This window comes from Pelodiscus sinensis, chromosome 3, assembly GCF_052426305.1.
Source record: "Pelodiscus sinensis isolate ZL-2025 chromosome 3, ASM5242630v1, whole genome shotgun sequence".
NCBI lineage: Eukaryota > Metazoa > Chordata > Testudines > Trionychidae > Pelodiscus > Pelodiscus sinensis.
Genome location: NC_143054.1, coordinates 96,876,883 through 96,897,313, shown reverse-complemented (window position 1 = coordinate 96,897,313; position 20,431 = coordinate 96,876,883). Strand labels below are relative to the sequence as shown.

General features: G+C 42.0%; 1 long non-coding RNA gene across 1 annotated transcript in view; it reads right to left on the bottom strand.

Annotated features, from left to right (window-relative positions):
- LOC142827880 (uncharacterized) overlaps positions 1-19,838 on the bottom strand; it is a 65,639-nt gene extending 45,801 nt beyond the window's left edge. The window contains exon 1 of the long non-coding RNA XR_012902673.2: positions 19,368-19,838. This is a non-coding gene — a long non-coding RNA (uncharacterized LOC142827880). The remainder of the gene's footprint in view (positions 1-19,367) is intronic.
- Between the last annotated feature and the right edge of the window lie 593 nt (positions 19,839-20,431).

Genomic DNA, 20,431 nt, shown 5'->3' with positions numbered 1-20,431 from the left:
GGGCTGTGTATTTTTCTAAAGCATTTAATTGTTTAATACCAAAAAGGAAAAATAGAATAATGTAGTCAAACTATTTTTAAAATCTCTGACAAGCTCTTGAGGTCCCAACCCTTCTTCCCCCCAGAGTGTTTGACTGAGATTCAAAATACATTATAAATACTAATTGAATTCACAGCACATGTACCTGGGAAACTATTTAGTTTCTCTGAATCAGTAAACAGTGATAATCTTGGGAGCTCTAATGAAATGATTTCACTTTTGAATGGAAAAGATCTTTTTTTTCCCCAAGCTGTAAGACATGAAGGCACACTGAGTTAGTTTAGCTATTTATACAGTATTCAGGGCTGAGATTGAGTCACCTAAGGAATTTAAATGCACAGTTTCCATTAGCTTTAATTGGAGCTAAGCATCCAAATCCCTTAGGCATCTGAAAATCTCATCCTGGAAGCCTATGGCATGATCCAAAGCCCACCCAAGTCATTGAGAGACTCCTGCTGACTTCAATGGGCTTGGAATCAGGACTCTACTCTCCCCTGGAAGCCTGCATGTTATTCCATGGGGGAGATAAGAGGAACTCAGCTTTAAGGTAAAATGTGTATCTTGAGTAGGCACAACTCCTGGCTAACATATACTAGCCAAAATACCCCGTGTTGCCCGGGGAAATATAGTAAAAGGTGTGATGAATGAACTATGTCAATTACATTAGCATAGCATATATTTTATTGTAGATAATTTCTTAAAGTAATATCAGAAAAAGTAACAGCTAGTGATGTGCTTACAAAGTGACAAATCCCATAGGGTCTCTTCTCAATCCCCACAAATCAGGAAGGCCCATCATCACTAAAAGACTCTGCAAACCAATACCTGCAACCTCCTTGCCAGAAGCTCTGAGAAATGGAGAGGATATCTCCCGGGCTCTGCAGCAGCAGCAAGTCACTGCTCCCCAAGTAACCACTCCGAGTGCCTTCAGTACATGTTCAATGGGGCAACCTGAATAGACTTCCTAGAGGCAGCTGATCAGTCAGAGCGAAACACCTTCAGACCAGGTGCAATGAGTGATATCTAGATGATCAGAACATGCAGCACCTGAATGTACCTGTTCTAAAGAGAATAGGCTGTTCTGAGTGTACCATGTCCTCCTCAGGCTCTACAGTGCTCAAAACTTTTCCTACCTATTTCCTCTTTGTACTGGGAGCTGAATCCTGCAAAGTGCATAATGCCCGTGGCACTTACTGATAATGCACACAGCCCTGCCAAGAGAACGCATGCAGCCCAAAGAAGGGCGAGTGGTGGGATGGCTTGTTTGGGTGTGGGGGGAGGGAAGCAACTTTGGTTTCCAGAAGCAGTTCAGTCAGAGCCCAGCTGCGTGAAGATGTTGAGAGGCTGTGATAGCTGGATGCTTCTCCCAGCCACAATTAGCAAGGCTAGACTCCAGCCAGCAGCAGCCACATTTGGGTCTGTCCTGGAGACCTGCTGGTGCTCTAGTATAGGGGAGGTTGCTGATTCTCTGCCCCACTGCAGCCTCTCCCCCATTGGCTTTCCCTTGATGGTGCTGCAGGTGCCCACATGCTTTATCCTCTAGGATCTCGTAGTTGCAGTTTGTGAAACACTTAACAGGAGAGTCCAGCAAATGCCTATGCTCAGGTGCTACTAAAAGCTAATTATCAGTGGGCCCAATTGGGGCTCTGAGGTAACTGATTGAGATAACCAATCCAGTTAAGTTAGGAAATCAGTAGTATCCCTGCAAAATTTGGTATTTCTAGCTCTTACCATTTTGGAGATTTCGGGACAAAAACAAACTTTTGGAAATATTTATAAGATATAGGAACTGGACTCATTCATGTTTGCTGACCTATTTGAACTTTGAGTTAAAAACACAATCAGACGTAGTATCACTAAAGAATGAATGACAACCCTTTATTTCATGGTTTCCGAGGGACAGCTCTGATGTCAGTCACTCAGTCAATTGCCCTTCAACATCTTGGGAGCATAGTTGGTGATGCAAACGCTCAAAGTTGTCCCCCCATAACTGGATGCCTACAGTAACATACAGCTCCACTGATGCAGGGACATGATTCCACAGAGTAGCTTGCAGAATCAAAGTTTCTATCAAGTAATCCAGGATTTTGATTTCTCAGAAGCCACTTTCCTGACATCTATTTTTATATTAGCAAAGGAATAAACTGGTGATGAGAAGATCACTGGCTTCTCTTGGCTCACTAAGAAACAGTTGCTGTAAAATCAACTGCAATGAAAGCTACAGAAAATTAAGCAGGCCAATATTCAGGAATTTCTTGGGGGCAGGATTCTCTTTTTTTTGTAAATGTGGACTGCAATTTTTTTCAAGTAGTTCAAAAGTATTCAAATGAATACCTGGCAGCATTTCATAGTGAGTAATTCTGAAGATCATCAAGACGTAAAAAAGTATTAGGGAGAATTGTATAGCTTTCCCCATTAAAACGTCTGCTACTTTGGTTACAAAGCTATTTTGAAATTATTTGCTACAATCAAGTTAGTGTGAAAAGACTTCAAACATTTCCAGGGCCCACCCTTACTTAGGAGTGTAGCAGACAGAACTTGTTTTCTTTATTGAATTTGACCAAATTCAAATACACACTTGCATGCCTGGGTGAAACATACCCAAAAAACTTTAAAACAAAACAAAACCACACAAAAAACCCACCCCCAAACAAAGTTAATTTTGGTTCTCGCAAACCTTTTTATTCAAATTTGGGGGGGGGGGGACCAAGAACCCTCAGATTTCTTTGGTTCAAATCATCCTTTTCCCCTTCAGGTTTGGGGACCGAACAGGTTTGGGCTGTGAGCAAGGGCCAGGAGCCAACACGTGGCTCAGCTGAGCTGTGACTAGGGAGGAGGGGAGGGGAGGGGACTGGAGCTGGCAAGTGGCTCATCTGAGCCAGACTGGGAAACTATAGAGGGGGAGGGAGGTGTTCACACCCTTTGCATGGGCCTGAGCAGCTTGTACCAGATATTTCCTTAAATTATCCTATGTGATGCATCAATAGATTTTTACCTTCTTAAGTAGTGGTAAATCTTGAAATAACCCATACACCTCCTGGGTGTATTGTACTATCCCCTTCAGAGGCACTGAGAACCACTTACAGAATAATGAAACTGTTCTACATTCTTAGCTAAGAGACACCTGGTTTTTGGCTCATCTGGTAGAGCCTCATGAACTAAGCTCCAAACATCCCAGGCTCAGTTCTACCCACAGACTACTGAGGTCTGTCTGCATTACAAAAAGCAGTTACATGGAAAGCTTGCCTTGGAACAAAAATTCCAAGGCCAGAAGGGGCCATTATATTTATTATTTAGCCTGACTTCCTGTATAAACACAGGCCATAAGACTTCCCTAAAACATAGAAAGTGCCAGTTGTGGGTAATCCACAATAATGCCTAATTACCCCCAACTGTCAGAAATAAAAGTGTAAGGTGTTTGTTTGTTTTTTATTCTGAATTTGTCTAGTTTCAACTTCCATTCGTTCCATCATGATATACTTTTCTCTACTAGATTGAAGAGCCATTATCAAATTATTGGTCCCCCTTCAATAGTTACAGAAAAAGCAATCGCCTTTTTAACCTTCTCCTTGTTCAGCTAACTAGATTGAGCTCAGTCTATTGCTGTAAAGACATTTTCCAGTCCTTTGATCAGTGTCATGGTTCTTCTGAGTCCTCTTCAATTTATCAACATTCTTCTTCAGTTGCGGAGGCACCAGACTTGGAGATAGTGTTCCAGCAATGATCATGCCAGTGCTCACATTTCTCCTCTTATTTGCAAATCCTATTTATGAAACCCCCAAATTAGCTCTTTCGGCCAAAACATCTCATTGTGTGCGCATGTTCATCTGATTATTATAACTCCAAGACTTTTTTCAGAGTCACTGCTTCCCCAGCCACAGTCTACAATTCTGTAAGTAGAGGCTACATTCAGTTACATGCTGTTTCCTTGCATACAGTTTTCCAGGAGATCCAGCTCATCCATGTGACCCCACTGTGGGGCCCAGACTGAAAGTCTAGGGGTGAAATCCTGGCACCATAGAAGTCAACGGAAAAGGTCTCCTGAATTTTAGAGAGGTATATGGCTGGATCCCTGTCCGTGTAATGGACCCAAACAAAAGCTTTTCAAGTAAAACCTCAAAAGATATATCCACATCTCAGCCAAGTACATCTGACTGTAACAGGCCCAGGCCCATTACTAAGGAGTGCCATAAACAATAATACACAATATAGTATCCACAGCTCCCACTAAGAATCCAGGACCATGCATTTGCTGCACAGTGTCTTATCTTTTGGCATCACTTTGCAAATGGATAAATTCTAAGAGTGAAACTAGAAAAATAATTTTTGTAAAGGACAACTGAACTCACACTGGAGAGTCTCCCATTGTTGCAAAACACGGCAAAGCAGTAAACTGAAGTCTTTCATACTTGTATCTCCTATTGGAAACAACTCTACATAAACAATCGAGACAGTACGGATGATATTGTACTGTATATTGTCAAGACAAAAAAAAATCTAAAAAACAATAAAACCAGATTAGTTGCACTTTAATTTAAAACCAAATTTTGGATTTGCCTTTGCTTATTGGTGATTCTGGGAAAAGGTTTCAGAATAATCCCCAGTTAATGAAATCTTTGCTAGTCAATTTCCTTTGTCAACACTACATTTAATGTGAGAAGTGCTTATATCTGCTAGATCATCAAAACCTGTAAAACTAATAGACTCAGCTGGAATGTTAGAGAGGATTTCATAAAACCTTAATAAAAGGTTTTGGCCTGGAATGGTGTAGGGTGGTTCCTTTAAAAACAACTCTGCTATTACTATTCTCTAGTTTCCAAATAGTTTACATGGCTGAAAATTGACAGCTATGTTGGGAGGGGGGGGGGGGGGGGGGGGGGGGGGGGGGAGAAGAGTTAAGTTTCTTGAAGTGTCGCACAAATAAGAGAATTCAACTGTAAAAATCCTTAGTCAACCCAGGTCTAAGATTGATACATCTAGTCTCTTGCAATGATTAGAGAGTTTGGACACAGGCCAAATCCCAAGGAAGCCAGTCAAAATTGTGCACGAAAGCAAAGCAACCTTGCCCTTTCTTTTTCTAAAGACTCAAGTCTGGCTTAGTGCAATGAAACACAGAGGCTCTTTTGCTGAAAGAAAATAAAATTCCCCTGTGAACTTATGCACAATGAGTGACAGGACCATGACAGAAAAGAGGCCTAATCTGATCTAATGCCAGCGAACATTCTACCCTGCCACAGAAGTAAGAGCAGGTGCAGTCAGTGGCCAGTGGGGCATGGATATCTCCTCAGTTATTTTAGCAAATCCACCTTTAATGAAGGAGCGAGCAGGTCATGTTTTCCTACACATTTTTGAGAGACTCCTGTGCAGAAAGTGAAGCTGTTGATTTCATGATTGTTTCCTATTTTCTCCCTCAATTGCTGACAATCAAATACAAGGCTATCACTGGTATGGGTAGTTACATTACAGAAAATGTGTTTCATCTTTGAGGAATTAAAAGATGCTGATATTGTGCATTTCTCCCTTTCCTACACTTTATACAATTGGAAGGATTATATTGACATTTAGCTCCAAATCCTGTTTTATTTCCCTTCCATATGGAATACTACCCTAGATGTTTCACACTGGACAAAGTATCATAAACTAGGATTGCAACTTTGATTGCTCTGAGGAGGCCCCTCTCCAAAATTACTGAACACCATGCTCTTAGAGAAGCCATTCCAGGTTTTATTTGGAGTCCAGCACATGCAGGAAATCAGAAGGTTTAGAAAATAAATTCTGAAATTGTAACATTTGCAGCAGCAGCCACCTTATTCTCCTCATCCAATGGGGGAAAAACAAATATGCATTTTGTGCATCCAGATCAATACAGACTTATACTTTTGTAAATTGGAGAAAACAATCTACTCATAGGCAATTCTCATAAAAAGTGGCTTTGAGGGGTGGGAGGAGGATGATCCATTACAAATTAAGTGCCAGTTCAACTTCACATAATATTAGGACAAGATAGCTGGATCAGCCTCAACCATCCTTATGATCACCCTCCCCCCTGTGGTTAATAAGACGACCTTAAAAACTACAGGCTGAGCAACTAAAGGAGTTCAAGGGGGAATTTGTTGGTAGGAGTCTTAATATAGCCACTGTGGTTATAAAGGGCCACATCACCACTACCAAGACTACTTATGTCACAGGTGCCTGTAGCCAGACAGCCTGACCATGGATGCCTCTCCCCAGATCTTGGTGTGGTTGTGCAGAGACTGTAGCCTGCATTTTCCACTTACAGAAAGCCAGACTGAAGGGAACCATCCAATGTGAAAGGTGGCTGCTGGTGGAAGAGCTACAGAAGGTGGTGGCTAGGTTGAGAAGCATCCATGCTCATGAGGCATTCTTTGAGTATTCATCTGGAGACGTCCAAGGCTGAGGAAGCTAGCCAGCTACACTGGACTGCTGGTACACTGCTGGAGAAGGGACTGGGAGTCTAGGTGGCATTCTCTTAGATCCTTCCAGCCAAAAGGAAAAGGCCTGGACAGAGATGCATTGTGAAGGTGAATGCCTGACTGCAAAGATGATGTAGCCAAGAAGGCTTGGTCTTTGTTTGTGGAATGCAGTTCCAGGAAAGACAACTAAGCAGAGAGGGGATCCATCTCTTAAGGAAGGGAAAGCATATATTTGTATATGGACTGGCTAACCTAATATAATCCCCTACTCGTTATGTTTGATTTTGGGGGGGGGGGGGGGGGAAGAGAAGAGAAGAGGGCAGGTGATCAAAGCCCACTGGTTAGGTCAAAACCAAAGCCTCGAGAGAAGGGTAAAATGGGTAGGAGCATGGGCCATAATAGCAGGGATAAAGGCAAGACAAGAGAACTGTGAGGCAAAAACAATACAGTACCTTAGATGTTAAATACAGTAAATGGGAGGAAGTACGAGAAATAAGCAGGAAGAACTCTAATGCTAGTAATATTAACACAGCTATGATCGTTGATCACAGAGACTTGATGGGATAATATACATGAATGGAATAGTGGTATAGAAGGCACAGTTTGTACAGGCAGGGGAAAAGGGAGGTGCTTATATACAGGTTGCATCTCTATAAACCATAACCCTGGTCCGGCAACATCCATGGTTCTTCCAGCACATGACTGTTCCAGGATCAGAGAGTCCTGGTGTTGCATGAGGGTAGGAGGGCTGGGATCCCAGCACTAAGGGGGGGGGGGAAGCAACATGCAGCCTAGCTGGGCTTGGGGAGCAGGAGCCAGGAAGCCCATCATGTGGCTCAACTGGGCTGCAGGGGTGGGGGGCAAAGAGGCAATGGCTCAGCTAGGCTGTGGGGAGAAATCTAGGAAGACAGGGGGGTGAGGGGAGGTGGTCTGGAAAAATCCCTCATCCAGGTTCCGAGGGTGCTGGACCAGGGAGGTCTAACCTGTATGTATTAAAAAAAATGTATTAAGTTGGACTGAAGTTGAGATAGGAATAGGAGATAGACCTGTTGAAAGTTTCTGGGTAAATCAATCTCCCCAGCCCCCAGGATGTCATCATGGTAGGGGTCTACTACTGACCACCTAACCAGGAAGAGGTTTGTACAAACAAATTCATCCAAAACACAGAACTTAGTTGTGATAAGGGAATTTAGCTATCCAGACATCTGTCAGGAAGACAGCACAGCAGGGCACAGGTTATCCAAACAAGTTGTTCTTGGAATGTACTGGAGACATTTTACTTCAGAAGGTGGAGAAAGCTCCTAACAGGGAGACTGTTCTAGATTTTATTTTTGACTAATAGGGAGGAATTGGTTGAGAATTTGAGAGTGGAAGGCAGCTAGGGTGAAAATAATCATGAAATGAGGATTTCAGCAGTCTATGGGATGGTAAGAGGGCGGACAGCAAAATAAAGACAATGATATCAAGAATGCAGAGTCCAGAAAACTCAGAGACTTGGTAGGTAAGATCCCATGGGAAGCAAGCCTAAGGAGGAAAAAAAACCCACAACTGAAAACAGCTGACAGTTTCTCAGAGACATTGTTAAGGGCAGAACAGCAAGCTATATCTGAGTAGGAAAGGTAGGTATGGCAAGTAAAGGTAAGCAGGACTTGGCTTAACAAGGAGATTTTCAAAGATCTAAAAATCAGGGAGTTCTGCATTAAAGGGAAATAGTTAAATTATGAAGGATGAATATAAACCTTCACAAGTGTCAGAGAAAAAAAGTCAGAAAGGCCAAAGCACAAAAAGAGATCAAGCTAGCTAGAAAGAGTAACAAGAAAACATCTACAAATTTATTAGAATGAAGAGGAAGACTAAGGACAGGGTAGGCCCTAGGGATATTAAATTGTGATTAATTAGCTAATGTAATAGATGGAATTTCCATTGACTATTCAATTAGTCAATAAGGAGGAGGGAGGGAGGGACCACTAGCTACTCCTGCTGCAGCTCTGCAGTTTAAACATAGTAGAACCTGGATGTGCTGCAGCCTGGCTCTACTACATTTAAACGGAGCCAGTGGCGTAGCTAGCGGTCTTCTCTCCCCCCGCCCTTATTGACTAATCGAATAGTCAATGGAAATTCCATCTATTACATTAGCTAATTAATCACAATTTAATATAATTAGACCAAGGGGCCACATGAGCCAGGTCTAAGCAGTACTCTTACTACATTTAAGAGGCAGAGCCACAGCACCTCTGCCTCTCCTGCACCATGAAACTGGTGTTGGGGAGAGGGACGGGACTGATTTAAGCCAGCTCCCCTAGCACCCACTCCTGCTCCCCCCATCCGCTGGCTCTTATCAGAGGCAGCAAGTGCAGGGGAAGTGTGAGTAGTTGGCTCAACTACCCAATAAGACTAGGCTTGTCAGGTAGTCGACTACTCTTTTACATCTCAAGTAGGCCTATTATTCAAGGTGGGGAGGGGGGAGGAAAGGGAAGCAGTAACAGAAAATGTGAAAGCAGTGGAGGTGCTTATGGCTTGGTTTTCACCAAGATGGTGATTAGCTGCCTATCAATGGGGGTAGGTTCAATGGGGTAGGTTCAGAATCTAAAATAGGAAAACAAAGTTAGACAAGTTAGAGGTCTCCAAGTCACCAGGGCCCAATGAAATGCATCCTACAATAGTCAAGGAACTGATTGACAAAATGAGCCATTGATTAGCTATCATCTTTAAAATGTCGTGGAAGACGGGAAAGATCCCAGAAGATTGGAAAAGGGCACATAGTGCCCATCTACAAAAAACAAAACAAGGACAACCCGGAGAATTACAGACCCACAGACCCATCAGCTTTCTGTACCAGGAAAGATAATTGAGCAAATAATTAAGGAATCCTTTTGGAATCATTTAGAAGATATGTAATAGTCAGCATGGATTTGTAAGAACAAATCATGTCAAATCATCTAACAGCTTTGTTAGGATTACAAGTCTTGTGCATAAAGGAGAAGTGATTATATACCTAGACTTAAGGCATTTGATAGTCAGGCATGACCTCTCAGGCATGACCTCAAAAATTATAAGCTAGGGCAGTGATGTGCAAGCTCCAAAGGGATCATGGATGTCTTCCCAGGAGGTTGCAGAGTTTAGATCCAGCCAGGTGGTGGTCCTGACAGCTGGCAGCCCCCGCGGCGCCTAGACCTGGCAGGCTGAGCCCGGCAATTGGCGGCCCCTCTGGCGCAGATCAAAAAGTTGTTCACCACTGAACTAGGGAAATGCAATATAGCTATATAGAGCTATTATAAGATAGGTGCATAACCATTCCCAGAGTAGTTATCAATTGTTCAGTCATGTCATGCTGGAAGGGTATAACAAGTGGGATTCCACAGGGACCAGGTTTCTGACCAATTCTGTTCTATATCTTACCTTGATCTGGCCCACTGTGAAGCTCAGGGCTCAACCCACCCCCAGCAGTCAAGCTAATGCTCATACTCCAGCCACACAGCAAGTCTGAGCCTTGGTGTTCTTCCACACACACACACACACGGCATTTTAGGGGAGCCCTGGCACTCTGAATTTGTGCGTATAGGGGCCAGATCAAAGTGAGGGTTCCCCCCCCCCCCCCATGTGTGGCTCTGAATGGTTTTTCTGTGGGCCAGTGGCCTCTGACAGGAGGGGGGTGGGAGAACTGTGTAGAAGGCAGCTGTGGGAGAGGCAGCTCCTCAGGAGCTAGCATGCAAGGGGAACCAGTTTAAAAGCTGATTCCTGCCTCCCTGACCCCTCTGATATGGGGGGGAGGGGGGGGGAAGGGGAGGCTGTGTGTAACTTATGATTAACCCATGAGATCAGGCTCATGGGTTAATCATGTGAACAGGTTTATGTTCACATGCCTAGTTTTAGCCTCATTTTCTACTGATACCTGGCCCAATGTCATCATGTTTACGGTCATAAACATACTCCAGTGGAATCAGCAATGCTAAATGATGTATTTATTCTGATGTGATATTTAAAGAGCTAAATGGGCATATCTTGGTTCCAAGATTACTAAGTGGACATTAATTATTTGTAGATCAAAGAACAAAGATAAGAGTAGTTATTCACAGCAGAAACATGGGTATAACTTTATTCCAGTATTCTTGGTTAAGTGAATATAAAAAACAACCCTTCTTACATGATGTAATAGTTCTACCACTTCCTTGGCAAGGTACTATTGGACTTTAAGTATTACATGGGACAAAACATTTGAAAGTTTAATAAGGAATTTGATTGGTGGGGGGGATGGGGGGCTATTGTATCATTTGGTCTCATGGCCTGGAGAGTTTTTATAAAAATTTAACTCCTTTTAGGGGTTAGAAGTCATTTATAAACCACTCCTTGTTCAAGTGTAATAGTTACTCATAAAATATTCACCAAGTAGTTTGGAGACTTTTCAGACTATGCATTGTTTATGAACGGTTCCCATTAGCAGCAAATAATGAGATCTCTTCTGCTCCCTATATATTGGTTAAAAGTTAGAACTAGGACAACAGAAAATATAAACCAAGTACAAGTTTGCCATTATTATTCATTACTACATTTGTGAAGCTTCCAAAATTCACAGCTGTTTATAAGTACAAAGGTGTGTAATATCAGCGCCATAGCAATTTCCTTATTATGCAATTTTTGGTTTACAGTTTGGCCAGCTAATTTTTTAAAATAAGTTATTTTCTGTTTTTCCAGATGCATCAGAGGATGAGTAATGCCCATAAGAAATATTCATTTGTTGCTAATTCGATTAACTGCACTGGTTACTTCCACCACAAATCATGGTATTTAAAATTCAGTTAAGTGGTAAAACACCTAAACCTTTAAAAAAAAAAAATCTAGTTTCAACAACATTTGACATAACGAATTCCACAGATTCCCCTACAGCAGGTAGGCAAATTCACCCTTATACGGAGAACCAGCATGAAGTCTCCCATCTGAATCCTAAGAACTGGGCTAAAAGGTGTCAAGGCCTTGTCCTGCTCTCTGTATGGGATTTGGGGCATGAATTTTACCTTGTGAAGAAATATTACCTTGTATTTTTTTGTTAAAGTTTACCCAGTTAAACAAAACATTTTGAAACAAGATTGTTGTTAAATTTGATTCATTTCAACACAAGAAGTTGATCTAAGGTGTGATATCAAAGGGTAGATACATTTCCTAATAAATGATGAGGGAACAAGTGCTTTTAAAGGAAACCCATTCATCACTATGAAAAACTAAACCACTTACTTTTGGTGAGGGGAAAGGTGGGGGGAGGGGGAAGAGAGGAGGAATAGCTTCATCCCTTTCTTCTGATGTGTAAGTGTGTAAATAGTCTGTCATCACCTTATTTGCATCTCTGATGTTAGAATGGTCCATTACACGCTGGGAAATTTTACCCAACTTTTAAAGTTTGTGCAGCTGTTAGGCATGGAATTGAGTCATCTTCCCCACACTTAAATCAGGGAATATGGTTTAAAAATAAAGTACACTGTATTCCACAAATCTGGTTGAAGATACAAGTTACAAAGGAGTTTCCATTTGGCATGTACAAAAGTGGACTCTTGTTTTAGTGGGAGTGTTTCCATCTTTTTTTAAATTAAAAATTTAAATCAGTTATTCAAGTTTCTGTATTGAAAACTCATGGTTCTTTGCCAAAGGATGATTTTAAGTTCAAGGTCATTGGAATGTTACATTTTAGAGAAGTTGCATAAGATTTCAGCAATTTAACATGAAGTTCCAATTTTGAAAGTGGACATTTTCTAACAACCCCTCCTGCCCCCCCCAAAAAACAACCAAAACTTTGCATGTGAATAATCTCAAAGCTGTGATATTAACTTGTTTTACTGTATACATAGAGGCAACTATTGGGCCACCAAGCCAATAGCAGTATGGCTGCTGCAGGGAGCACTGGGGCATTCACAGGGGACAAAGCTTTCAACCTTGTACATTTCACAGCATAGCAGCAGAACCACCCTCAAGCACAGTGGATAGTTCCTAACCATACTGCTATTAGCTTGATGCCCCAGAGGTTGTTGACCAGCCACCACAAAGACCTAAAGGAAGTTAGAATGTAGTTCCCAGATGTACCAGTTCCCTCCTGATAGCTAGTAGTAAGAAACTGCAATGACATAGGATCTGAGTTTTGACCTTTAACTTGTTTCTCATAAGAAAGCCCTTTTTCCTTACACCATGACCATGCAAACTGAGGTGCAGGTTGAAGTGTTACACAAATCTTGTCAAGACACACAAAAATTCAGAAATCAGCCACTTTTTCAGTCTAGTAGCAAGTTATGTAAATGGAACATTGATATTTCAACCACAGAAAGTATAAATACGATATATTCTCTTATTCTAGTAACTTAATTGTGGCTTCAGGGAATGCCATATTGCTTGATTTATCTAGCCTACAAATGGAAGAAGTAAGGCTCAGGTATTCAATAGTCCCATCACAATATTGCAGTAATTCAGGACAAATTGTAGTCTGTAGGAATTAGTCCTAAACTTCCTAGATTTATGGTCTGAGCTATTAAAATGCTGAGAATTCAGAACAATGTCCTAATAAAATAATCAATGGCTTAGATTTAACTGTACATTTCCTTTAATATATTTGTTACCAGAACAAAGACCCAAAGAAGCATTTTGAATTGGTAAAGCTACTGGGAAAAAGGTCGGGGCAAATAAAAGTTAAAAAAAAAAAAAAAAAAATCACATTTGTTGCCTAAAAATGGAAACTTAAATGCTGACTGTAACAGTCTCATCAAGAGAATGCTCAGACAATGGGAGCATAAGATAAGTATAACTTTCAACTGACCCCCAAATGTCAACCACTAGAGAATATTTTCAAGCTTTAGATAGATTGTGTTTCCCATTATAGGAAATAAAAGCCCTTCAAGTCCTCCTCAAATGAATGATCTTTAGTCACAAGACAGAGTCTAAATATGTTTGCTAGAAATATTTAGCCAGAGTCTTGCTTTTAGAGTTTGTTGGCCTTGGGAGGGTAAGAAACCTGGCCTGCTGCAGACATGGTCAGGTACAGAGGAAGATTAGCTAGATTTTCTTTTCTCTGAAAGAGTTGTAAGACCAAAAATAACAACACTTCAAAAAGGCAGCCTTTAGCAATATGCCAGAGTCTAGAGGAATAGAATAGAAATAGCCTAACCAACCCTGAGCAGGTTACAGTGCAGTTTAATCATGGCTATTTATATCAGAACAACATCTAAATATTCCAACTGAGATGATGGTCCTGCCATGTTAAGCACTGCAAATGGGCATAGCAAGAGTCCCTGCTCAAGAGTTTACAGTTTAACTAGACAATACAAAAGGAAATACGCCCCAGTTCCCTAGGTTGAGGTGGAGAAAAAGCACAGATTAAGGGTAGGTTTTTAAAACAACTTAAAGTTGGATACTAAAATCCTACTGGATGCAATGATAGTAGAGCATTTAATCCTCCTAAACTGCTTTGAACGTGTCATCCTCAATTGTTTGGATACTGTGGCCAAGGAAGGAATGGAGACTCCATCTCCTAAGCCCACGTCCAGTGCCATAGCCATAAGACTGTGCTGCCTCTCCAAACAGAAAGTCACCACACTATCAGTAAGTTGGATTTTATTTGCCATTTATCATTCCATCGCCTTTAGCTCTTCTCCAGTCCCAGGCAGTGTCATCCAACAAACTGACAGGTAACAGGTATGAGCGCAATAGCCTTGAAGTTCTAGGCAGAATTTCAAGCTGCCCTTTCTGGACCTGTGTATTGCTACTTTTAAAGTTGAACAAAAATGCCCTCAGTAGAATGGAGATCTATTTTTCTACCTGTAAGGAACCAATATCATAAGTATGCACTGCCTATAGCATGCAGGGTCAGATTTTCAGAGATCCATAAGCACCTAGTGGAATTTTCAGAAGTGACTTCAGGGAGCATCGGGCACCTAGACAAGGGGAGTTAAGTGCCAAGGTGTCTCTTGAAAGTCTTTCTAGGTGCTACCTGCATCCTTACACTCTAAAGGCCTTTTGGGAAAAAAGTCTGACCCATGGTGCAATTCCTCTCTATGGTTTATGGTATCAGCCATCTCTCTACTTGAAACTGCCAATATCAAGCAGATACCTGAGTCCTGCAGCAACAGACGAAAAGATCAGCTTCAGAAGCCCAGCAGAAAGACTAGGAGAAGAATTATTTGAGTAAAGGCCTGGAAGTGAGGATATCCCATGTTCTTCTCCAGTCTAGTAGTTTCTCCTTCTAGGATCTTGGGCAAATCACGTAACCCCACCCACACTCAGTTTAGCCATCTGTAAAATGGGAATGCTACATAAATACCTATGTTTATAAGGTATCGTGAAGTAGTAGTACTAAGGGCACGTAGTAGCAACACAGTTAGCTATGCCAGTTCAGTAGGACACTTGAGAAAACCATTTTCAGACAGAGCAGCTTTTCTTAAAGCCATCAATTTCCCACTCTCAAATGCCATGTTTAGGCAAGGTCTGCCTGTTCAAGAGAGCTTGTGTAGGAGCAGCCATCTCTTTGGAGACATGCTGTAGGACCCTAGAATTGGGCAGCAATGAGTATATAACAAACAATAATATAGGAACAAATCCTGCCGCCCTGCCCCAGGGAGTAGTACTACTTGTATCAGACCCCTCCTGCAAAACTGGAAGTGCCATGATGGGAGAGATTTGTGGTCAAATGAAAAATTGTTTCCAATAAAATTCATAAATATTAATTTTGGAATTGTCTTGCAGAACCCTTATTTTCACTTTGCAGAACACCATTTCGGAAACACTGCTTTAGGAAACACTGAAAGAAAAAGAAAAAGAAAGAATCTAGATATAGCTAACTAAATCAAAGAAGGCAGTTGTGTGTCCACACTCCTGGAAATTGAAGCAAAAAAAACCCCTTAAAATCTATCTTAAAAAAGTGATTGATCAAGAGAAATAGACCTTGGGTGGTTTGAAATCTTTTTGGAAAATTCAGTAACATTGATGTCTATTACATGGAATTATATGAGCAAATCTTGATTGATAAATAGGTTTACTAAGTGGATTTGTGTGGGACTTGCATCACTCCTGCCTTGAGGACAAAGTTTCCTCAAACTTTCAACATGAGCATTTTGAGGTAATCAATTGAGAGTCTCATTTAAGCATGCTATTTTATGTCTACAGATTAAACTCATTTCCTAAACAGTACTATTTTAGTATGTATGACCAAGACAATGACCAAAATTGATGATCCAGTGGGTGTTGCCCCTCTGACTTACTGTATTTGTATAGCCTTCTAGACTTATTTATTGGTTTGTCAAAATCTTCGGTGTAAAACTCAGCTTGCCGAAAATGACTGAACATTCCTCCACTTAATTGGAACCATGCGGCAGCATCCATATTCCTCCTCAAATAAAAGGGGTACTTTGTCACAAGTTCAGCATTCTTTGGTGGTAAAGTACAATTTTCCTAGCAATTACAATTAAATATGAAGTTCACACTTCATAGCAAACATTGTAATCCTATGGGAATAGTTCTCTTTCCACGAACATCCTGGTATGTGTAGTGGGGGCAGGGAAAATAGGACCTCCAGAGCTTCATGAAATAAGCAGTCCTTCTGGTGTCTAATCCAGGGATTTTAAGATAAGGTAGCAGTATGATTGGAATTGTTTAAGAAGCTTATGTAACCCTCTCACCTGCTACTTTTAGGAGGCACCCCCCTGCCTCAAGTTGTAGGCAGGCATGTGCAGAACGGGAGCAGAGCAGGAGGAGTTGGCTATGTTGAGCAATGTATAGTGCTTGGTTTTATTTTCAGTACTGTTGCAAGAAGTGACACTGGATGGGTGGGAGATGCTTTGGGATCCATGCAGCCCTGTAAAGGGCTGCATCACCACCTGCCCTGTAGCCTGAGATCTTCTGTGGTCTGCTGCTTTGGCTCAAAGCCCTGATACAAGCAGACAGCTCAACACAGATTCTGCAGTCCTGAGTTTCATCTCCACTGCAGTGCTCACACCCTTTCACTGTAGCACTCAGAAAACTTTTCTGATCCTTTAAAAGGCCCGTACACAGCATCAGTTTGGCTGATGATTTTGCTCTTCAGCTTGGAACACCAGGTTGTGTACTGAAACAAATAACTGGCTTTTAAAGAGTTATAAACAGTAGAGGGAATTGAGCTAGAAGTGGCTACAAATGAAAATTATACTTCTGTGATTAAAACCTAGCTTAAACTGGAACAGAGGCTTTAAGTAATCTTCTCACCACAAGTCTTCCAGCATGGCTGATGAGTTTAGCCAGGATCCAAACACAAATCTCGAAGCTATTGATTTCTCTCAGCAGAAGTAGAAAGTCAAAATGTCTCTCTCTGGAATCCCAAACTTTGGGGCTATAAGTGCAGAGTCAGGAAGGCAACCGGCGGGGGGAGGGGGGGGGGGGGGAGGAGGAGGGTGTGCTCAGTTTGCTGTGCCCACCAGGGAACTCACACTTTTTTTGCTGCCATCTTCTCAACTTCTTCCCACCTCCATGTCATGATACTTAAGTGGCTATCTTCACTATCCCTTGTTTGACAATTTAACAAATCATCTTTTTATGTCAGTGCACCATCATGGTCTCTTTGCTCAACTTACATGCAAACAACAAGTAGTCCTGCAGTACTTTAGAGACTAACAAGAAATGTAGATGTATCAGGAGCTTTCATGGACACAACCCTTTTCTTCAGATGAAGTTCTCTCAGCTACAGACTAACACAGCTACCCCTCTGAAACATACAAGAAGTTGTAAGTGTGCTGGGTAATGTTACCCTGTCACAGGATCCACTCACAAGACTGGCACCTCCTGTGGGCCAATCTGGGAATTAACTCCACCTGTTGGTGCACCCCTTTTTGGTCAGGGTTCTCCCACCATCCTTACCCTACATACTAGCCTCACTCCAGTGTCTTCTTCATGACTTGGCCCTCCAGTCAGACCACACTTTGTGTCTCCCCCCCTCCCAGCCTTCTGAAGTTACTCAAAGTATGTCTATGCAAAAAGTGCCAGGAAGTCTTCTCTGTCCTGATGGCACCACTTCCCCAGTGGGCAGTAGAAGAACCTAGACCTGCCCACCCATTACTCCAGGTTCAGTTCCTCTGTTCTGGGCTTTCCGCTGCCAGCTCTAACTGCTCGGTCACTGGATTACTACTCTGCCTGTCCAGCCACCTTCCCTTTTTCTGGGATTATCAGCTCCACACCATCTCCCTCTTCCTAGAGATTGCTGCCAGCCTACCTGTAGCCTTTCCAGCCAGCCCCCTGGCTTTATACGCGCCCTACCTGTTCCTACATGGGTGAATGTGCTGCCAGTTAGTTTCCAGCTCCTCCTCCAAGTGCAGCCTCTACAGTTAATGTCTGTCACCCCCCCCCCCCCAACCATTTCTGATGTCCTCTGAGGAGGCATCACCCTCACCAGAGACCCATGATACTTACACCACACAACAGTAACCACTGTATTACTAGTTCTGCATCATGTAAAGTAGAATATGAGTTTAGATGCTAGTGAGTTGGGATACACTCAAGAGGTCAGCCAGCTGAGGCTCACTGTTAGCTACCAGGGAGCCCTTGCCTTAGCCCTAGGCTCTGGCATCCAGGTTGCTCTTTGGATCACAGGGTGCATTAAGTCAGACTCAGGCTACATCTAGATTATGGGGGTTTTCTGGGATACTGGAGGCATCCCAGAAAAACTCCACCACATCCAGGGAACGTATCTGCTCTTGTGCCTTTTTTGGGGGGCAGAAGAGCAGACATGCTCTTTCAGAAGCCCTGTCTTTCATGAGGTTCCATAAAACCCTTTCATGAGGAGGAGGACAATTCCAAGAAGAGGATTTTCTGAAATTTGGCCCAGTGTAGACTGGCCAAGTTTCAGAAAAGCCTCTTCCAAAAAAAAAAAAAAATTCTGAAAAAGGTACATGTATCTTTTTCCAACTGTCTAGACTACACTAATCTGACTCCAAGAAAGAAAGTTTCTAAGCCTGGTGCCTTCTTGGATTCAAATAAATAAAAATAGAAAGGGGTTCTAAAATGTATATTTTTAAAGCAAAAGACATTGACAGTAGAACTTCTAGGAAAAGGTGATGCACTGAATGTCAACATTAGTAAAACAGAAAATTAGATTTGGCATTTTAATATGCACTCCCCCACAGGCCAGTTGAAGCTTTAAAAAACAAGTTACAGATTGGTCATTTCTCAAGTCAACTGCATTCTTCAGATCAGCATGGCTCCCTACTGCATAGTCTGAATCCATTCTCCACATTAAACTTCCATTGGTTTCAGAGAAACAGTGTCATACTATATATTTCTCTTAAACCTTTTGTCTGAGGATCTCAAGTAATTAAGACTGGCAGTATCTCTGTGAGATTGGTATAGTAGTACTGCCCAGTTTACAGAGCTGTGAACTAGCAAAAGAGCTGCTGATTGAACCAAAGAAGTTCCAAATCCACATCCCTAGCTAAAACACATGTTCAAAGTTGTAATGATTTCTGTATTCTCTACCAAACAGATCGAGTTGGTCCCTCCCTTATAACTGAGAGTTGGAAGATCCAGCTAACTTCACCTATCCTCAACCTAAAGCTAGCTCCGTTTTCTCCATTACAACAACAGCACTGTACCTGAGAGAGATAGTCATGTACAGGCCAATTCCATGCTAGCAACAATCAGAAGATACATCAGCAGCTGCTCATGACAGTGATTACAGTTAGTAGCAACCTTGAGGGTTGCAAACATCATTTGGGGCATAGGAGACAGATTTACAGCTTTAGAGGCACAAATCTTCCATATAAAGACAGGTAGAACATGCTACAGAAATCCACAAATCATCTCTTCACTGCAGCATGGCTTTTAAAAGGGACATTTGTATCCCGGGTGCATATAAAGTTCGCTACTTAAAACAAAGACTAGCATTACTGTATATACACATACCTCTAAGGCATCCTTGGTTCCTGGATAGGATGTTGCAAGAGATCTCCCCGTCATACCCCTTCCTGATGGTAGCTACTTCATTGGCAGAAAAACAACCAGTTCTATGTAGAATGTTCTCCAGTCTCCTTCTCTGGGTTTTCTGTAGCTCAGCTCCACAGCCAAATTACACAACAGAACATCCAACTTACAGTCCAGATCAAATGCCCATACACATCACTCTTTTGCTTTGTTCAGGCTTTTCAGAAGCCCTCTGCTTCCTGGCCCCTTCTCCAGGGTGGAGCCTTTTTAAAAACCTGCCTTCTTTCCCTTTAGCCTTCCTTAGCTAAAGACTGCAGCATTTTGCTTCTAAGGCTCTTATAGTTTAACTTAGGCCCTACCTCAGTGCTCCTCCAAAGCCCAACTTACACACATTTTCCCAGAGAGGAATTCTTCTTCTTCCCTTTACAGAATCCCCTGCTTCTCTACCATTGTGCAGGGAATCAGACTAGATGATCAAAATGGTCCCTTCTGACCTTAAGGTCTATGAGTCTACCACAGCTGGGCCCAGCCTAAGTAGGCCCCATTACACCCAGCTGGGGTGACTAATGAGCTCTAACTGCCAGCTCCGTAATGACTAAGGGATAAATGCTAATTCAGGAGCACAGCTTGTCTCCAAGGGCAGTTAGCTTATGAAATATAGGGTTTATATTTGTTACACACAGTTCTATCTATAGAGATAGACAATTCATGACCTTACTACATTTGTGGCACCATCCTAAAGAAATACCAAATTGTATTTTGTTCTCACTGTTATGCTTTTCTTGTAGGTTCCTCTATGCTGTCCTGTTGAACCCTTCCAGAGGTCTTATGAATTCTTTTCCTTTCCCTGGGTTCAAACAGACTCCTTTCAGAAACACTGATCTAGAGCACAGAAGGGAGGGCTTCCACTCTTCTGTCTTTTATTTCCAGTTTTCATCCTATAGCATCTTAAAGACTAACAGATTTATTTGGGCATAAGCTTTCATGGGTTAAAAACCACTTTGTCAGATGTTTTCATCAGAATTTTCTGATTTTAAAACATTTTA